Genomic DNA, 22,260 nt, shown 5'->3' with positions numbered 1-22,260 from the left:
AGCGTAACCATATGATTGGTGATGGTGGTATATACCAGCCTTTTCGACATGGCTTTGAAGGACTCTTCCGACTACTATATAATCACCTCAGGGGCGTATCCAGGGGGGGCGCAACAGGCGCGCGCCCCCCCCCCCTATTGGCCGTCACCAAAAAAAAAAAAAGTTTAGCAAAAAAAAAAAAAAAAATTGATGACGACCTTTATGTGAGATGTCGGTGATCGCTCAACCCCCCCCCCCCCTCCCGTATGCTTTATTTTTTGTTTGCCAAAAAAAGGTTCTGGCGAAGTTCGGCGGCATAATAGTTTTAGAAACATAGATGGTAATTGTGTTTGTATTATCACTATAAACACTAAATGCCATGCCAGCCATACTAAATTGTGCATTTTGTGTCCATATTTACTGGAAATGTTGCTTATTATTAAGGTCGAAAAATGGATCACATAGGGCCATGGGCGGCGATCCTGGGTGGAGGGGGGATATATCCCCCCATGAAAATGGGTGGAGGGGATGTAATGCTCCCCCCCCCCCCACCAAATGCCAGGGATAAGAATATTTTCATGCCTACATTTATGCATCTTCGTTAATGTACGGCTCTTTTTTAGCTTCATTTCTCGCCTACCATAAACGCAGTGCGATCTTTTCAAATAAAGCGTCTTTATAAAGCAAAAATAGTTGACTGTAGGCTTCATTGGCCCTATAACAACAAAATGTATTATTGCGCCCACGGTATTGATATAGTACATATATGCACCCTCATAGTATTCATATAGGCCCTATAGTAGGCCTACACATGTACATGTTCCCTCGAACAGCTGAGAATCTCATGTAACCAGGGTAATGCTTAATACACGTTTCACCTGGATGCCCTAGCAATCGGTACCTAGGAATGTCACTATGTGTAATTGTGTATTGCATGTGTATAGGCCTATAATAGCCTGCATGAGGCCATTTTCTTTATCGAATAATATAAAAGAGCTCTCGAACATTCTAACGTTGCGCCTGAAACAAGATTGACAGGGGCAATTTTCCCAAAATAACACCCGAAATTTAAAAAAAAAAGTATTTTGGATCCTGAATATGAGATATTTCGGACATGACATCCCTATTTTAAAGTTGGGTATATGCCGCTTGGAAACCTCGGGAAGTGCCGTTTCCGGCCATCTAGAGGGTTTGTTAATCCCAAAATTTTCTTGTACGCTTCGCGCCAACCCATGGTGGCGCTACGCTTAGATAGTCAACAAAGTCAAACTCCCCCCCCCCCCACTCGGAAGTACTGATCGCCGCCCATGCATATGACACCATTTTGTATTTCAGCCCTTCTTCGAAAGCAAAAATTGTTCACCCCTCCCCTTAGACCCATCCCCCAGGACGGCGATCATTCATGCCTGGCGCCCCCCTATTGGAAAATCCTGGATACGCCCCTGCACCTTGTAGAAAAATATATATAAATCTTAAAATAGAGAAAGCAAAAAGTACTTTAGGTATAACTTTTGATATATTGATTCGTCATAGTCCAATTAACCAAAAATAAGTGCTATCATAATTGTTACTGAGTTTAAAAAATAAAACTATGTAAAAAATTGATCGGGAACGCTCCTTTAAGCATAAATTAATGATGACGTCAGCTACTCAGAATACATGCCTACATGTGAATGTAAATCCATGTTTCTTTCAAACAAAAGCAAAAACCTTTATTTACACAATAGTGGCATTAATTGATAACATTGAACACCATTAATTAATCAATGGTTATGTTGGTTTTAATATACAAAATATAAGACAGAGGAAGATATTTATGCATAATTCTAACACCGGTAACATATTTTATAATAATTTGATCAAAATAATATAATAATTACGATGGGAATTTAGACCAAAACACAAATAGAGTGTACGTTCTTGATATTAGCGCTTTCCACATGTGGACCGATGTTATTTGTATTAAAATATGCTTGTTTGCATATGCCAATATAATTACTAAAATGGAATAATATGATAAAATGATAATGCAGAGAAAAGTCTTCCCGTAATTATTTTATTCTTTAAAGCAATTTGACAAGAGTGAGAGATGTTATTATCATAATGAATATAATTTGCTAAAGCTGTTTTAGTTTGTCGTTTTTGTAGGCATTATAAATTATATTGAAGTCCGAAATTCCAGTAATATAAATTATTATTGTCCAGCTAAACAAAACAAAACAAGAAAATAAAATAGAAAAGCGTAAGTTCCGAAAAAGCGGAACTAATTTGAGAGATAACGGCCTTGTATAAAATTTATTCAGATTCCTACTTCTTTCTTATTTTCGCCCTTTTTTTTATTATTTTGCAGCGTTTGAATTTGCGGAGTTTTTGAGAATTTTTTTATTTTTATGATTAAGTGAAATTATGAGAAAACACAGTGATGTATCTCGAAATTGTATTCCTAGGTCAACCGTTGATATAAAGTGGAAATTATTAATATATCGACTCAGGAGTAAACACATTAGCGATCAAGAGTGTTTATGCATGTTCTAAGTGCGTGTCACGCATGCATGGCAAAATGACATTTTTTTGTAATTATCAACTTATTAAGATATCGTAAAAATTGAGACCTTGTTAATGTTCCAAAACAAACATGTATACACCTAAACGAGCGTTTGTTCTAATTAGCGCGGAGGTGGGTGATCTTTGGTAAGTACTTAAACTGTATACACAACTCGACGCGAAAAGAGTAGAATTGGTAGAAAAGCATCCATTTGCAAAAATTGTATCATTTTTTAAAAATTATAAAGCTAAAAAACTATAAAGAGAAAATAACAGCAAAATTCTAATTGGGGCAAGACAATTTTGTACTCGCATTTAAAATATGCAAACCTTCTTGCATGTGCTTACATATATATATATATATATATATATATATATATATATATATATATATATATATATATATATTACTTTATTCAATATTTGTACTCAAGCGAGGAGAATCGACGACATACCAGCTCCTACAGCTTTTAAAAATGAAGAAGGAAAATTGTGTCAGGTTATAAAATGCGACCACGATCTATTTGTCTATAGGCCTATAGTCTGTGTATAGGATTTACATTGGTTCGCTTCATTCGCTAACTTTGCGTATTGTGTGTTGTACGCTGTAAGTATATACGAGACCCTATACACTATTTACACACTGCACGATAGGTTGATTGAGGCGTCTTGTTACCACTTATTGGACACCGTTTTAAAAGAATCACAAAATTAACTTTGATATGTTTAAGACCGTTTTACAATCACTACGTTCGGTGTGGACTGTATTTTTATGCCACTTTTTAGTTATTGAGAAATTACCCTTTAAACAGCTGAGGTTCGTGAATTAAAGTGACTGAACTACTCAGTCTAACACAGGGGCCATATATGCTCAGATCTCCACAGATGCAACAGAAAACCTCACTACTCAATCATTACAGTTATGTCCTCATCAGATAACATGCTTAGAATGAATAACAAACTTGTCATGGACAAATGGTATTGACTGTTATCCAAGGGTGCTCTGTTGTTCATATGACTTAGAAGAACATGTTTTGATTGAGTTATCAGAATTTATAAATGAAATGAAAACAAAAATAAACAATAGATTGACATAAAAGAATGAATTAACATAAAAGAATGGATTAACATTAAAATCTGCGCTTTGCTTAGTTGATTAATACTGTCATATTTTGCAAGTATTTTTTAACTGATTTATGTTCAAAATATTTCCATTTTTTTATTCGCCACAAATATCGCCGGTATCTTTCTTCTCCCGAATTTTTGGGTAACCTCCAAAAAAAAATGGGTAAACGCTATAAAAAGGTTGTAAAAGACATCGGCTTGCATATCAAGAATAAAATTCAGCTTAAAAAATATCTCGGAGTAATAAACCCACACAAATGCAATCTTCAAAGAAAACGCATAAAATTGCTACTGGACATAACAATACAACATCTGTTTTAGACCTATAAAACCTACACAACCAAAAACGTTTTAAACTATTTTACGGAATTACAAACGTTTTAGGAATAATTTGATCTTAGGGGTTATTTCTGATAGCTTAATGTAAGTCCATTCAAATTGAGCAAGTGTTTTTTTCACTGTTATTAGATTAAAGTATACAGCCCGATTCAGGCGACGTATTCCATTATTTATATATATGTAAGAGCTGCTGTTACAAACAACATATTTTGTACGTATTTGCCCTCCGCAAACAGATAAAAGTGAAACATTAAATGGCGTGTATAGTTTGGCATTCTGGTATTCTTTGCTGTATATTTGTCCAATCCTTTTAGAGCCTGAAAACCTCGGGGTTCCTTTATGGGTATGGCTAGAAGATTGGAATGTTTTCTCATTATCTATAGGCATGAATTCTCTAATGAAACGTTAAGGATATTTGTTTACGGATATTATATATTTTTTCTTTGTTCGGATGTTTAGATTACACGTGTTTCCTTTTGGCGTGCCATGCTTTTAGCATTTCCATATAAGATGCGCTGTCGTCATATATATATATATATATATATATATATATATATATATATATATATATATATATATATATATATATATATATATATATATATATATAAATATATATATAAATATATATATATAAATATATATAAATATATATGTATGTATATATATACATATATATATATATTTATATATATATATATGCGCTGTCGTCGTAAATATATATATATATATACATATACATATATATACATATATATATATATATATATATATATATATATATATATATATATATATATATATGAGTTTGGAAAAGTTTGGAAGAGTTCGGAATTAAAAGGATCTTTGGCAGAAATTTTAACATTTCCTCCAGATTGTTCGGTGAAAATTTTATCATAATATCTTGTTCATATTTTGAGATATCGTACATTGACTGTAATATATATCTTTTCTTTCTTGACTGGCTAAGCCCTCAATTCTTGAAGGCAAACAAACATAATATATCTTGATAGGTGGGTGATATATATAAAGGAAAACAAAATAATTTCTTTAGCTGATTTGCGGTGATGGCATCATCATTCACTCTGCCATTGCCAGATGCATTGACAAAATATCACCAAATTTGAAAAAAAAAATATATTTTCATTTCTTCACCAAATATAATGCTATGAGGAATGCAGTTTTGAATTAAAGATGCAGAACATTTTTCCAGCTCTGTGGTTAAACATGACCATGTCAACAACGTTAGCCACCGGAAGACACCTTTAATTTTAAATATATTTAAATAAATGTATTTTCTCACACGTTATGTCGCGGCGATGTTTCGAAACATTTGAGTTATATTAAAAAGTTAAAAGACGCTTGTTTACAATGTACCAACCTCACATATATCTAAGGAAAATAAACCAACACTTAACGCATCTTCTTGGTCAGTTTTTCTTCCATTTTTCTTTTTCTTTACATAGGGCCTGTAAAATCGTTACTGATATTTTGTTTACATCAATTTGAAAGAAAATCCAAATAAAATTTAAATCACTTGATCTATTGGTCTCATTCATCATTTTCTCTTACACATCTTCCACGCATGTGTTGAAAAACGCACCGATTTAAAAATCACTGAGCGAATCGAAACCACGCATGCGTGAAAATTTTAGTTAAATATTTATTCCAAAAGTAATGAGAAACGCCACCCTTGTCTCTCTCTATCTCTCTATCTCTCTCTCACTGTCTCTTCTTTCTTTTGTTTTCTGAATTCATTTTTCATAACTCAAAAATACATCATATCAACTTTACTCGTCGTCAACACGCACGCACCCAGCAGGCTGGTTCATTACAGTACCATGACGGTGTCAATATATCATCAACTCCATCTTTAGTGGAGAATAGTTATAGCTTATTATCGTGTAAAGGTATGGGGTACCAGCTTTAGCTATCTAGTGGTACATCACTCTAGTACTATAACAAGATCGATGACGTCAGAAGGTCAAAAAATGTATTTGCGTCGAAGGGCAAGAACTCTACTTAGTAAACGTTTGAAGGATGACTTGAGTCACGAAATAAATTTTGAGAAGATTTTTGTTCGTTCAAAAGCTCTGCTATCAGTCAAGGTTGTATTTCAATACCACTTTTAATTTTTGAGGAGCGACCCTTTAAACATCTGGGCCTTATCGATGAAAGTGACTGGACTGTAAAGTCTAACACACAAAGCATAAAAGGTCAGGAACACAAAACTCAGTGAGAAAGCGTAGCAAATCTTATGGCATCAAATGACGTGTTTATGATGTGTTAAAAAATTTGTCAATGACATAAAATGTGGCACTGCATCCCAAAATGTTCTGTTGTTTATATGAAGTTAAAAAGAGAACATTTTGGTTGAGTTATTAGAATTGATAAATCAATGAATTGTCATTTAACATGTGATTTTACACTGATAAACCGACGTCGTCATCAATTTAACCTTAAAGGAGCAGTACAATAATTTAACGTATTTTAAATGTTGTACATCTTAAAAAGCATATTTCTATAGTAGAAAAGTAACAAGTGCTCAATTTTTTCATCTCTTTTCTTTAGCAATCATATATTGAATGTGTAACATTCTGCCAAAAGTCATACTGTAAAAATATTACTTTGTATTGTAGTGAAATTTATAAATAATTACGTAAAAATAACTTTAATATTCTAATATTTTCGACCAATTTAGGAAAATGAACATAGCAGAAACTGTAATTCTTTACATAATTACAAAAAGCCAGTTTACAGTTACAATCACTAGATCATTTGATTTAACTTTATTAGTGTCCTTTATTGATTCTTTATTAATCGTTTATTAATCCTTTATTAATTCCTGGTACATCATCAATCAAATTGATTTTCGAACAAGCAAATCAAACCCATTTTTCAAAAATGTCTGTACAAATTGACCTGTTTTTTCCCCCGAGATGATCATTCTTCTTTTAATATTTGCTAACATAGTGAGTTACTATACCTTTAATGGTACTTATCCAAAATAGAAATAGCTACTTCTTGCTAAGACCAGAACTAGTACACGACAACAGCATGGATACAAATATAAAAACCCCTTCGCACGATTTTCGAGTACAAGTATAGACCGTCTAAATTATAATATTTGATTACATTAATCTTGCAACAGTGTAGATTAATGACAAAAAAATATATGTCTCTAGTATATTGAAGTACAAGTCCACGAGGGTTAATACAAGTACACGAACGTACGGTAGGATATGAGTCCTATACTCTTGCGGACCTAATACATGTTAGGCTAAGACACAGTTCTTTCACTTCACACAATATTGTACTTCAAGTTGGTTCATTTTGTTACTTTGTGTCGTCGGGGAGAAGGTGGTGAAGGGGTCTGGGTTGGTGATGGTGATGGTGGTGTTAGTACTGAATGAAGGAAAAATTTGATCAAATTTGATTTTAAGATCTGTTCACGTTCCAATTGTACACAATAGGTGTGGTATACATATAAATCAACTTCAGGCAAATTTGTTTGCAGTTTTTTAAATGCACCATTTATTTATATTTAGTTGCTTCTTGCATACAGTTTAATGGGGAACACATAATCTTAGACAACTCGTTTTTGGAGTCTATGCAAATTGTGTGAAATTTCTGTCTAACACGACATATCTCCTTTTTGAAGCCATTTATAGGTAAAAATAGATTATTTTTCTCATGAGGAAAGTAACTTGAACCATGTAGTTGACATTTTGACATGTTGATGATGATGTGGCCGGCAGTGTATATACAAAAACAACTGTCATTTTGATCAATGGTAATATAGTCATCTCCTTTTTCTTCTTGTTCTTTTGCTCAGATTCTCTTTTTTTTTTATTTCTAGTATTTCGTCATTTTTGACGGATTGTAATGAAAGTGAATCGATCGACAGCGAAATACTATCCTACTCTTCATAGTAGAGTCTATACACCACACGACGTGTAATAGGTGTGAGGTAGATTGACGATATCTACAGAGAATATGGGAAGATGGAACTGATTTCCTTTCTATTTTACATGGGTTTATAACCTAGGTTGAATATAATTACCTCATAACTTTTTTCAGCCTTCATGCTAAAATTTAGCCAAGGAGAAAAATTTCGGCGGTTTCACTATACATAGCTACTTATAATCGTATTCATTCATTCATTCATTCATTCATTCATTCATTCATTCATTCATTCATTCATTCATTCATTCATTCATTCATTCATTCATGCATTCATTCATGCATTCATTCATGCATTCATGCATTCATTCATACATTCATGCATTCATTCATTCATGCATTCATTCATTCATTCATTCATTTTATACTTAGAGTAATGTAGTTGGATAATTTTAAAGGAGAAATAAATTATTAAATTATAAAAATTAAAAACTTTTCATATTCCAGGAGGTTCTGACTCTGCCAAATATTCTCATGTCATTCAGGAGAGGTTGGTAAATAAATTGGTAAGAGAAAAATTAAACAAAAGGAACAAGATGTGAGATGACTTTCAAGGAGATTCAACAAATATCTCAAATTGCTGCGGTTTCAGGGCTTATTCCTCCCCCACCCCCCCCCCCTCCTTCCATACCCAGACCACCACCAGGGATTTATTTCCTTTCACAGTCCCCGGTTCCCAGAAGGGCGTAAGAGTTTATCATTCCTTTTACTATACCTACCCTCTTACGCCCACTGTATGCATGTTACATAAACGACATAGCTTAGTGTGCCGTTGCAATGTTTTCTTCAGTGATATCGTTAGTACCGGTTGTGCGAAATATCGCTCTCGCCGCAGTAATGAACAGATTCCATCTGGTGAGTTATCGCTTTATTGAAACAGCACAGAAATAATCTATGCGATATGGTCAGTAACTTTAATATACCCAGAGTCCATTAAAATTGTTTGAGTAACTAATGGAAATGCTTCACATAGCTTTGAACAGATATATCATATAGGTAATGATGTACGGAGCCTTACCTAATGGAAAAAAAAAGTAGTGAGTGAGGTTGTTTTCTTTACAATTGTAAATTGGTTTTTTAAAGTCTCAATACAGTGTTTGCTGATGAATTTAGGAATAAACAAACTTCCGAAGCAGATTCAATGTTTCTTATTCTAAATGCACTCTGACCAGGTGGGTTAAATGGAGAAAAGCTGTCGCAATCGAAAGAAAGAAATTTATTTTCTGTTGCCCCTATGGCGCAAACGATTTACAGTAAAATCACTACGACCGTCTATATCAGCATGTGTTCATTACACAAATGTAACCTATATATACTCGTATCGTCCACTTTTTTTACCCAATTTCACGGAAGAAACGTCTGAAAACATCTGTCTGTTCCTTGCAATGGAAAGAAATGACATAATTTCGCAAGCTCCGTCGGTAAGATCGATAGATATATACTATTCAATTATCTTATTGTGAAGAGTATGACGAGAAATTGTCCATTGTTAAAGCAAGCCAAATACAAACATTGTCTGCTTTAAAGGCATTGAAGACTCGCCCCAAACCACGTGCGGCCATCTGAAAAAGTTAACTTTCTGTTGCTTGCAAGTGACGTTTTGTTCGTGTCACTACAAAATGCAGACAGTAATGAAACGTGATACCTTAATTGTTATCTTTAGCTGGACCTAAGATGTCCATCGCTGTATCGTTTGTATACTGTGTTGTGGGTATTGACCACAGCTGTATGTACTGACTGTACACTAGTGTCTAATTACCAACGGTGGCAATCTGTGTGTGTATTTTCTGGGATTGACGGTGGTGTTCAACACTTCTGTTACACCTCATTCGAAACTAGGTCAAATTACCGGCATTAGACGTTTCTTTTTGCGCGAGTCTTCACACACTTTAACACAGGCTAGCACACAGGCCTAACGGTTGTAAACAAAAACAGAGAGATTTGATTGGCGCAAAATCTGTTGGGCGGGGTTACAAATTTTGATTGGAGTTTGTAGAATCTACGGACTCGTAAAAAAATCTGGCGAATTTTATTCAGCTCAAAATGTTTAACGACAGATAACTCAATAAAAATAATGATTATTAATATGAAAATTGCATAGGACGGTGTTATTTTCACTAAGCTTTTAGGGCAGTATGCTGGGAAGGTCTAGCTTCAAATTTGGCTAACACACTTTGAGACTTTAAGCCGGTCTTGAGATTACAAATTAAGAAAACAAACTCTTAAATTTTTTAAAAATTTTTTATGCAGACTTTAATTCTATAGTAATATCCCATGATAATGTTAACTCTCCTTCTTTCTCAAAATATTCAATTATTTTGTAAAAGAAAAATTTCAGTCTGTCATTTAACTACAATGCATGGTAATTGTTATTTATACTGTCGTTATGAAATGCTTTATAGAGATTCTTGTAGATAAATTAAGCCATAATCAATGGGAGTGTTTGGAGGTGGGGGGGGGGGGGGGGGCACACCACTACTATGAAGTGTCAGAAGAAGAGACAAAACACACGATCAGAACAAGACCAGTGTGAGTTTAAAGTGGTATTCATGGTTCCATTTGTTGTAAAAACAAAACACGCAACGAATTGTTGAATCGAAAGACAATTGATTGTAAGCTCCTTTAAACAGTTAAAGCAGCTTTCGATTTGATTCAGCCTTAAGAATGGCACAAAGACTAGAATTAACAGTCTGACGGAACAGTTGAAATGTTTCAGCTCATATATATAAACATATAAATATATATTTTCAAGATACACGAACACATCTTTTTTTTTCCCCCTTTTTTTGGGGGCTTGTTTCTGGCAAATCGTTAAACCTAACCCTTTTTTTTGCGCAAAATTTTAAATATTTATAATCTGTCATCCTTCGATCATACTCTCTACGATTCCAAATAGTTGCAAACGTAGTGATGTAAGAGTTTGATCTATAACTTGGTCTCATCGTTATGTGTATGTGTACCGGTATCCTGGCATTTCTGATGAGTGACCAGGTAATAATGAATAGGCGATGACAGTTAAGGTAATTGGGTGATATAAAACTACAGGCTATTTAAGATGACCAGACAACATGCCGTCCCTGGAAAAGTCATTCTCGCGAAGAATTTTTGCGCCTTTTTTCCGATATCTGGCAAGATCTGATGATTATCAATGATTTATCGAACGATGACTTAATTGGACAGCTTAATTATGATATGTTGTGAGCCGTTAAAATACATAGGCCTACTATCAATCCAGTTGTTTTTCTAAATACCTTTTTTTGTTCTTGAGAAATGACCATTTAAACGTCCGTGGCTCATCGATTAAAGTAGCTGGAGTAATAGTCTAATATATAGAATATTAGGCCAGTTCCGGTGATGTAACCCAAGCCTCAACAGGACCGAATAAAGAATTATATGGCATCAAAGAACTTGTATACAAAAGACATGAACAATTCATAGGCAAATGGTGTCGAATTTCATCTATCAGGGATCTATCGCTCAAATGAAGTTTGAAAAAAACCTACATTAATTATTTATTAATTATTTAGATTTAGATTTATTTATTTATTTAGATTAATTTAGATTAATTATTTAGATTTCTTGTAAACATAACTAAAGAGTATCGTACGCAATTTCTATAAATCCATTTAACGTAGATGAACATCAACAAGTTTAGACACATGAAACATGAAAACGCAGAACAGAGAATGTTAACCCTGAGTTTCTCTCAACTGAACCATGTGCTCACTAATAACAAGTAGAGAGGCAAGATTCACAAGTTCATAAATAACTGATATGAAAACCTAAACATTTTTAAACTTTTAGTTTTATGTTTGAAATAGTATTTTCTTTAATGGCCACAGTCTGTCAATTTAAGAAACTACATACATTGTTATGTGTGTATTTAAATATTGATCAGCATCGAATAATTAGCCATGAAAAATTGATTTCGGTATTTTCGTTAGTCTTCCATAAATTTAAAAAAAAAAACGAAAAGCAATGCTACCCCTTTTATTTCGGATTAAGACATATTTTTTTATAGCTGCCAAAAGCCTGACGATTGCCCAAAGAAGAAAGGGGAAAAAAGAACTTAAAAACGAAGGCCACTGGTTACACTTGATCGCTTTCTGATTGAACAACTTGACAAGGTCAGTGGGACATGAGGAGTTAAACTTACGCCTTAAACAAGAACGATCTAATTATATCTTTCTTTCGACTTCTCTAATAATAAACACTTAAATTAAAAAGAAAAAATGGGGGGAAGGGGTGACAAAAAAACAACCCGAACGAATGAAAAAGGAAGAAAAACAGTTAGTTTGAGTTGAAAATCCAATTTCCAATATTTTGTGTTGCTTACTCGAATTTCTGCATGTCAAATATTTTTACCGGATAATCCCTGCGTTAATCCACCAAGTGGATCATAATAGATAGCCTGTGACGTCATCATAGCGGACGTTTTCTCAAACAATCAAAAACATATGTTTTCGTATTATTTTTGATTTACCTTTTGTGATTGTGAAACATTAGGCAATGTTGTTAAGTTATCGATTTCCGTTTCAGTTAGTATTTTATTAATATGTAAATTATTTGTAAGAATACTTTCCTCAGTGGATAAATGATTAGTTGATTATAAAGAAAAAAAAAACAAAGGCAATTTTGAGATCAATTAACATACACCATATCACTGAATCTAATGTTGCCAGGTACATTAATATAAATTCAGAAGAGTTTTTTTTTCTATAGCACGATAGTAAAGTACCGCATGTATACTAGGAGTTGTCTTTTAAACTAAATATGCCACACACAAAACCGAACGAACAAAAAGTCAACGGAGTATCCCATTTAAATGTCCAGAATGCTTTATTTGCCACAATTTATGATGCTGACGTCATCTTCTCAGTCACGATCTAATTATTGAGATTCATCCATTTTTTTTTAATATAAATTAATAAATCTGTCAGAAAAATATAATTCTAGCCGTCATACATAAACAACATGACAAGCCAAGCATGGATTATAAAACCGCTCGTCCTTTACACATTGATAACGTATTGTAAACATCACCCATTGACACCAGAATATCTTACACTCTTTCCCATTTTGGTTTGATTATTGCGCTGCTCATAAAGAATTAACCAATAGGCTGTGTGCTATAACTAAGCAATACAGCCACTTGCAATGATGAATTTTCGCTTCTCGACATTTTACCTTAGATCAAGGATTCCTAACTTTATCCCCCCACTTACCCCCAGTGGATGTCAGAGTTGTCCACGAAACCCCAACTTTTCGAGACACGATCTGAGTCATTATTATACTATAATACGCATATAATAACAGTGCTTCGTAAAAGATCAAGTTCATTATCTTCACGACGTACTGTCATGCGTACACCAACTTCACCAAAGTCATGCGGCCTGTGTCTGTTTCAAAATTCAATTATTTATCACGTGAACGATACGGTACTACTATGGGAACATATGCGTATGGAACGCGAAAAGAGTTTGTCGATAGGTACGACTTTTGTACATTACTACATTATATGATATATCAGATTTTAGTTCAACAAAAAGTACTCTTGTTTTGACTTTCAGAAACGTCTCACGAACCCCCTGGCATGGACTCACGCACCCCCTGGGGGTTCATGCATCCTAGAGAACTCCTGCCTTAGATCATACACGTGTAAAGTTAGTACACAAGTATACAATGAAATATTCATTTATGGTTGAAAACATACCTTTAACGTATCAACACAAGCAATAAAAAACTTGCCTGAAGGTTTTAATTTTTAACTTACTCTTTATATCTCGAAGCTTTAATTTGTCATGTTTTGCTAATTGAATCCCAATTATAGATAAATGCCGTGGGTATTTACAAACGAGCGCCTTTTCATTATTTAAAAAAATGCTGTTTAGAGTAGGCCGAAAGGTGTTTTCACTGCTTTGAACTTTCGAAGCGACCGACTTTCTTGCGATTATGCATGTGTGATGTCCTTTCTGAAAATCGTGCTCTAGATTGTAACCTACAAAATCATCTGCAAGAATTATTTGACAGAGAGTTCCATGATGAGGAGAGTTTAGTTCTCTGTAGCATGATAAGAGAGAAGTATTGTGAAAATGAATCTATTTATGTTAAGTAACCACAATATTAAAGACACATTTCAATAATGCACATGTTTTGTATACGTTTCTATACTTTCAATAAAAATAATGTAAAGATGAAACCTCCCAGAAATGTTCGGGTGTGCTTAATTTATTGCTAGTAATGTAAGATCTCGATAACGCTATAACATAACAAAGCTATCGGCGACAAATTAAAATTGTAGAACATTATTATATAAGCTGTAGTTAATTTTTAAATTTGGAGAACAAAATATTGGGTTATTTGGACTTAAGTAATGCTTCAAACATATACATCATTTTTATTTGTTTGTTTATTTATTTGCGTGAAATAATCCTTGCAGCCTGTGAGTTGTACATATACTTTCATTATAATGTTGTAAAAATCCGAACGGACAGAGTACCCAGAACCCTAAAAAATGCAACCAAAACAATAAACGAACGCCAAAAAACATGTTCCACCCACAATTTTTTGATCCTACAAGTGGCTTCACAAAACTGACAAATGGCAGGCAGACCACCATACAATGCCAATAAGTTTCGTCGTTTTCAAAATAAATAAATAAATAACATCATCATCATCATCATCATCATCATCATCATCATCATCATCATCATCATCATCATCATCATCATCATCATCATCATCATCATCATCATCATCATCATCATCATCATCATCATCATCATCATCATCATCATCATCATCATCATCATCATCATCATCATCATCATCATCATCATCATCATCATCATCATCAACACCATCATCACCATCATCATCATCATCATCATCATCATCATCATCATCATCATCATCATCATCATCATCATCATCATCATCATCATCATCATCATCATCATCATCATCATCATCATCATCATCATCATCATCATCATCATCATCATCATCATCATCATCATCATCACCATCATCATCATCATATATGTAAATATATATATATACACACACACACACATACGTGTTCGTACGTTATTTATTATTCATGCAGACATTTCGTTCCAGTCGGTTGCTTTCTTTCCATTCGCATTCCTGCAACGAAGCTCGTTAATGTACTGTCGTTTGGTGTTATTGAAACTATTGTGTATTACTGGCACCACTTGGCACCACTGGCACCACTTGACACCACTCGACACCCTTCAACACAAGATCGCATCACTTGACATAGCCTAAAGAAATCTTGACTATTCAAGACGTATACACTTTTCTGAAATCATAAAGGTAAAGTTCATAGGAGCTATGATGGCCACAAGGGCGGCGGAACCCGGGGGGGCACAGGGGGCACGTGCCCCCCACTTTTTCTCAGGTTAAAAATGTGCCTTTTTTCTACATAAAATATTCTAAATAAAAAAAGAGTTTACAAAGCGAAAAACCCACGTCGAATGAAATATTTCGGGAAGTTTTAAATTTTTACTACCATAGGCGTAGGGGCCCAATTTGATTTTTTTTTTTTTCCGCGCGCGTTCAACATGTTAATGTGCATATCATATAGGCATGCGTGGTTATTACATCGCATGCCAATAATATACAATCATTTGCCGTGATATTACACTTCCATATTGGTTAGAATTATAGGGAAAGTCGTTACAATAATAATGATCATAATAATATCATTGAAAAACACATAGCAAATTATTTTTCTTTCAGTAGGTGCCCGAATAATTCTCAGCATATTGCCCGAATTTTCACCCAAAAAAAATTGGTGGGGGGGGGGAGGCTGCAGCCCCCCGCCTCCTACGCCTATGTTTAGTACCACAAGGCTTCTAACATTCTGGTGAGTGCCAGTATGCATATTCAATTTGCCAAAAAAATCCTAATGCATTTCCAAAAATGCCTTGCTATATTACATTGTGACTTTGTAATAAGCAGAAGCCATTTATAGCCTACTATGAATAATGAGTATAGTTTTAATATCCCATAACCTACCCCATCCTTTCGTATTTTGACATATTTCATTTGCTTTCATGCATGTATCGATCGCGTACGTGTGCAGGGACTTGGACTTTATAATGATTTCACCTCATTTTGTCTCGAAAGAAAACTTGTTCCTTGTTTCCCAATTTGCACATTGGATATTGCAGTGCTAGTATGCATTGTTTCCTAGAGGGGGTGGGGGGGGGGGGCGTTGATGGAGTGATGTGTATACGCAAATAAGATAACAGTTATACAGGGAACTAAATATAATGCTACATCAGTCCAATCGAATTTCTGCAAAGTGCCCTTCGACGTTGGTGCCCCCCCAGAATAAAAGTGATTCCGCCGCCCTTGGATGGCCATCTACCACACATGATGTTGATATAGCCCTTTACTGATTTTTAAGCTCAGCTGAAAGCTTTGAACTGAGTTATAAAGCTACCGTGTGATTTTGCCGAAATTCTGTCACGTTTTATCACTTTGTTTGAATGACTGCCATGTGGCTGAAAAAAAATCGTGGAAAGGTTTGTGTGGGTTAAGTTGTCATACATGCGATGATAGTTTGTAAAATTTTGGAGGTCATTTGAGGTCATTGTATGTAAACTTAAAAAATGCTACTCCTTTTAGAGCTTCTGTCCAAATTTGCTGAAATGTTGTTGTGGAGATAACGTTTCAATTGTTGTGAACCAAATTTGTTCTAGGAAAACATTATTATCGTCATGTGACTGCCCAAACAGGGCCTTTCTGTACAGAGATTTCAGTTATGATGTAATCTTGGACAGCTCGTCAGTTGACCGCCCCCTGTATTTAATTAAAAGGGTGTGCATACTCGAGAAACGTCTCATGCCGCTAATCTGACGTAGCTTCGACTGAAGTGTAACAGAAGTGTTAGACACCACCATCGATCCCAGAAAATACACACGCAGCTTGCTACCGTCGGTAATTAGACACTAGTGTACAGTCAATACATACAGCTACAGTAGGGTCAATACCCACAACACAGTGCATATAGCAGCGATGGACATCTCAGGTCTAGATAAAAAAAATAACAAGGTATCACGTTTCATTACTGTCTGCATTTTGTAGCAATAAGAAAAAAACTTCACTTGCAAGCAACGGAAAGTTAACTTTTTTTTCACAGGGCGGCACGCGGTTTGGGGCGAGTCTTCAATGCCTTTAATGGAATTTTCCCACCAATGTTGAACATAGTATTTCCATAGTTGAGAGTATCAAGCATGATGTGATTGATCCATGATTATAATTCGGACATCACAATTCAACAACAAGGGTTTATTGATGTAGTTTCTACAGACTTTTCAACTAATCTATAAATAATCCTATACGTAGAAGGGAAGATGTAGCAGATGATTTTTTTTTACGTTTTCGCTTTATATTTGGAAGAATGAAAACTACGAAGTGCATAAACTATTGGTTCTTTGTTTTAACAATCAGCATAGGAGTGTTAGCTCAGTGGTAAACGCCGGTGCCTTTCAATCATAAGGTCCCCGGTACGAGTCACTCCAAGATTAATGTATGTCGTCCAGTTACAGAGTTGTTGACAATTGACATTTCGTAATCATGGACGTTAAATATGAATCTAAGAGACTGACTTCGGTCAGCTTGAAGCTTTGAGGCTTCTTCGCGAGTTCCTGCTTGCACGAGGATCTAAAATACATACAAACAAGTGTATACACATACATACAAACATTCATACATATAATGGGGCATAGCTTATCCCTAGTAATAAGTATAACGATATATTGCATACAATAAGTTCGTGATAGTATAGATCCCATGACAATACAAACGTATGAATTTATGACAGCATGCATGCATATGCAAAGCAGCATATATATACTGCTCTGTGAATATGTTTTGGTATGTGTGTGTGTGTATTGCCTTTGTGTAAACCCCATATCCCTAAGAGTGTATCCGATATCCAACCCTTATACTCGGCATATTGGTTGTCCATATTAGATAGGGATCTTATTATTACATTTTAAGAACGGAAATATGTCAGGTTACCCATTCTGAGTTGGACCATGAAGGTAAAAACAGACTCCTTGATATTTAGCAAAGGCCAAAGTCATTTGAGGTTAATTAGCTGAAATGTAAAACGTTGTGTGACCACCATTGCTAAGGAAACTTATATGACTAGTCTCCCCTTCCATGAGAAGGTATCATTTTGATAATAAATAATTGATTTTCGTGATTGTCAAAATTCATGAAAGGTTCAACAGTATCTGCAGAACTCACATAAACATAACATTTTTTCATGATATCTTACAAGGATAAACATTGGCTCATACACTGTTACGATTAAGCCATCCATCAAACTTCAATACAGTTTTACAAGGGCGTAGGAACCGGGGGCTGGGGGGGGGGGGCGCCAGCCCCCAGTGAAAAATATGGAGGGGCGGAAGTATCATTCCGCCCCCCGCTTCGCAAGTCAGAAAACCCCTTTTTCATTTCCAAATGAATCATCCCTTTTCATTTCCAAAAAAAATCTCATTTGGAGCACCAAATTGCATCTAAGGCCAGGTGAAAATGCAAAATTATATACAAAATGGAGTGGGTGGGTTGAAGTGTGCTATATTGCACCAAATTGCATCTGAGGCCACCTGGAAATGCGACAAATTTCCAAAGGGGAGGGGCACACCCCCTCCCCTTAGACCCCTCCCCCAGGCCGGCCATCAGTCTCCAGCCCCCCCCCCCACTCAAAAGTACCTTCCTACGCCACTGCAGTTTTACATTCTGGTTTCAAGAGACTACAAAGGCAACTCTGCATTTTAAGTATTCAAGAACACAACTCAAATTGATTTCGAACTTTCTCATTGTTCATTTCGACGAAAATATATAAAAGACACTTATCTTTAAATTTCTAACCTTGTTACAAACTATGTCTGCTAAAGAAGGAGCATGCGGCAAGGGGGGAAATGGATAAACTGCTGAGAAATATTGCCAATCTAAAGTAGATTCCTCAAATAGAAGCCCATAGGTGAGATTCTGTAGAGTGGCTGCTCTTATTACTGTTATTAGTATGCCGTGGCAGACATCGTACCATTATTCAACACATCGGCGGAAAGTATATTGTTTTCTTTCAGTGCGCCCTCATTTTTATCGTCGTCGAAAAAAATCATTTTAGATCTTCAACACAACTCCCCCGAAAAATACATTTCAATTTTTATGTTTTTAAGATTGATGGGTTTGGTTTTCAAACATGAATAGACCAATCAAGTTAATGAAGTCGCATCACACCTTACTGTATTTTTTTTTTTTTTTTTGGAAGGGGGAAGGGTTGTTGTTGTTGCATATTCATATATGTGGGTTTGCTTGTAATTAACGAAAGGAATATAAGCTTGTGTAGGATCTGTAGAGACCGCACGATGTAATCTTCTTAGAAACTACGTTAAATTATGTATTACGTGAAATTACTTCATTGTAGAGCAATGTCTTACTATAACGTTACAAGACTCGTGAAGATCTCATGGTGTTTTCTAGCTTCTTGTGAGACAGTATAAGAAGTGTACTTGTAATGGTTAAACGGTAAGAACGTTAATAAATGTGAGCCGGAGTTGGAATTGGGGTTGAATGAGAATTTAACAGGGTTGTGAAAGCAGTTAAAATATAAACTATAGTTTTGTATGAAGGTCTGGAAAGTTCTTCGTGATTTGTGGAACGCTAAAATCGACAGTAAGCGGCTTTGAGCTAGAAGGTTACTAGTGGAACGGTAGGATATCACATACAAACCATTTAATAATGACTTTAACACACAACTTTGATGTTGATATTTTGTAGAGTGGTTAAACAGACTGATAACAGTGCAGGGTGCATTTCAATGACACTTTTAAATTTTCGATTTTTTTTCTTCTTCTTCGGAATGGCCCTTTAAACAGATGAGTTTCATCGATGAAAGTGACTGAACTACATAGTCTAACATACAGAGCATCAGTTCAGTTCCTGGGGTGAAATATAAAACTCCACGGAAAAATATAAGATTTTCATAGCCTCAAGTAACATGTAAACAATGTGTTCACAATGTAATACAAATTTATCAAGGACAAAATGGTGTTGAATGTCAATCAAATGTGCTCTGTTGTATATATGGAGTCAAAATAAGATGTGCTGGTTGAATTATTAAAGTTAAGAAGACGATACATCAGTTAGGGGTTAATCAATGGCTTACCGTGTGTTTATCGCAGGATAATGCACGAACGGGCGTAAAACTCAAGCGATGCACGAGGTCGTATATGCCCAGTGCATCCAACGATAGAGTTCTACCCCTTGAGTGCATTATCCTGCGATGAACGCACGCCGGATAGACCATGGATTAACACAGGTTCATTCGTGCAAGCACGAAATAAAACATCCAGTTTCATCTCTGAACGTTTCAAGTTTATACAAACTTAAATTTGAAAGAAACTTAACCAACAACTGCCTCGAAAGATTATCCCGTTAATTTTTTTTACTTTTATTTTTGTTAAAAGTCTCATTTCAATGAAAATGCACAAATAAAAATAACAAGAAATAATTAGGCTATACGATACTGAACAACATTACGTCGTACAGCATAACGATCTGACGCGATGTCATACTGCGCCTGCGTCCAGTTGCCTAGCAACACGAACTGGCGTGTTCAGCAATACAGATAATTGGCCGAACAGTCACTGTGTACTATACCGATAAGTATAGCATACTGTATACTGTGCTAAGCTATATATAGTTACGGTCGGTAAACACATGTGAACAATTCCATCAAGAAATCTCTTAAACAAACAGTCTATTTTACTTTCGCCTCTGAAAACCATAAGTTTGTCTCGAATTGGTAAAACTCCAGAAGCTACAAAGTAGGATTAATATTCGGCATAACTTTTTTTCTAATAGGGTTGTGAATGAGTGGAACGATTTGCCCGAGAAAGTTGTACTTGCAAGTAGTGTGAATGGGTTTAAGAATGCTTTGGGCAAGCACTTTTAGCATTGTTATCGGGTCTGAGTGTTTGTGTCTTCAGTTTTTTTCTTTCTCCTATAGGGTCATAGATGGGGACTTGAGTGTCCCTCCTGATCCTTTTTTTTTCTACTAAACAAAACTATAATAGTAGTAACATTAATGCCAGCATTGCTAAATGAGGTTATCGCTGTTGCTCGCACCCTACGGTTAGCATACTTCGCTAACTTTCTCGGAAATTCTGGTCAAGGTTTACACCGAGGAGCTAGTTATCATACCGTAATCTGATCTGATTCGTTTCACAGAAGTTCTGTGGTTCGTTTGCTTTGAATTAACGTAGGCAGCTAGCCAGGATCCTTCCCTAAACGCCCCCCCCCCACCCCCTCCTCTTTTTTCAACTTATATATTATCCACCCTGTGAGTTAACCGTGTAATATCCCTAGCTTAAGGCACGGTTACCTGACGACAAGTCGACAACAGGCCAATCAGATTCGAGAATTGTAACCAAGTATGAATAAACATTTAATCCACCACGGAGGAGCTGACGTCATCATATCAATTTATCCTTAAAGGAGCATTCCAAATATTAAACATATTTTAAAGGTGAATATCTTGGAAACCAGAACATGCAGCTATAGAAACATTACCAACACTCATCGACTTGACTCCCATCAAGACTATTTAATTCTGCCTAAAGTCCTCTTCTCTATATGTATTGGTAATTCTTCATGTAGGCCGATAAAGATTTTCTTTTCATAAAATATAGTAAACGAACGGTGGGCAACCTTTTAGTATTTTACATGTGCTATAGTTATAAGTGGTAAATACTAAATGTCCGGTCAAACATTTCACACTATATATGACCTTATGCGCATGTGCAGGTATGGTTTGTTTACAGGTATCCGTCAAAGTTTTCTCAAAGGAATAACCAGTGATATTCTGAGACTGCAGCTTGTCTAGTTTCGCGGAACTAGATAGGACTGATATGACACCCCTACCCCCGCTCCATCCTTTGTTGATTTAGGGCGTGGCTGGAGATCTCCACTATATATTTGATTTTCAATTGTTTGCCAGGCCATTTTTCATTTTCAAATTGAAATTACTGAATTTTTCTCTGGATAAAATTGTCTTTTTTTTCAAATGATTTCGAAACCAGATCTATGAGAGACAATACCAAATAGTAGTGGAATAGTGTTTAAATATTGACCAATGAAAAACAGCTGAGATTTGGACCGTGAGCACGAGGTTCCTCTATTTTGGTGTTGGTCCACCTTGATGTCGATAAATTTCCATCCATACACATAAATTATGTGAAATTTGGGAAGAAATTATCA

General features: G+C 35.3%; 1 protein-coding gene across 2 annotated transcripts in view; it reads right to left on the bottom strand.

Annotated features, from left to right (window-relative positions):
- Positions 1-22,260, bottom strand: part of LOC139977473 (short transient receptor potential channel 7-like) — a 162,555-nt gene that overhangs the window by 100,869 nt on the left and 39,426 nt on the right. The window lies entirely within an intron of this gene.

The sequence above is a fragment of the Apostichopus japonicus genome, chromosome 12 (assembly GCF_037975245.1).
Source record: "Apostichopus japonicus isolate 1M-3 chromosome 12, ASM3797524v1, whole genome shotgun sequence".
In the NCBI taxonomy this organism is placed as follows: Eukaryota; Metazoa; Echinodermata; class Holothuroidea; order Aspidochirotida; family Stichopodidae; genus Apostichopus; species Apostichopus japonicus.
Note: the sequence above shows the minus strand (reverse complement) of the source record. Positions and strands in the feature narration are given on the sequence as shown.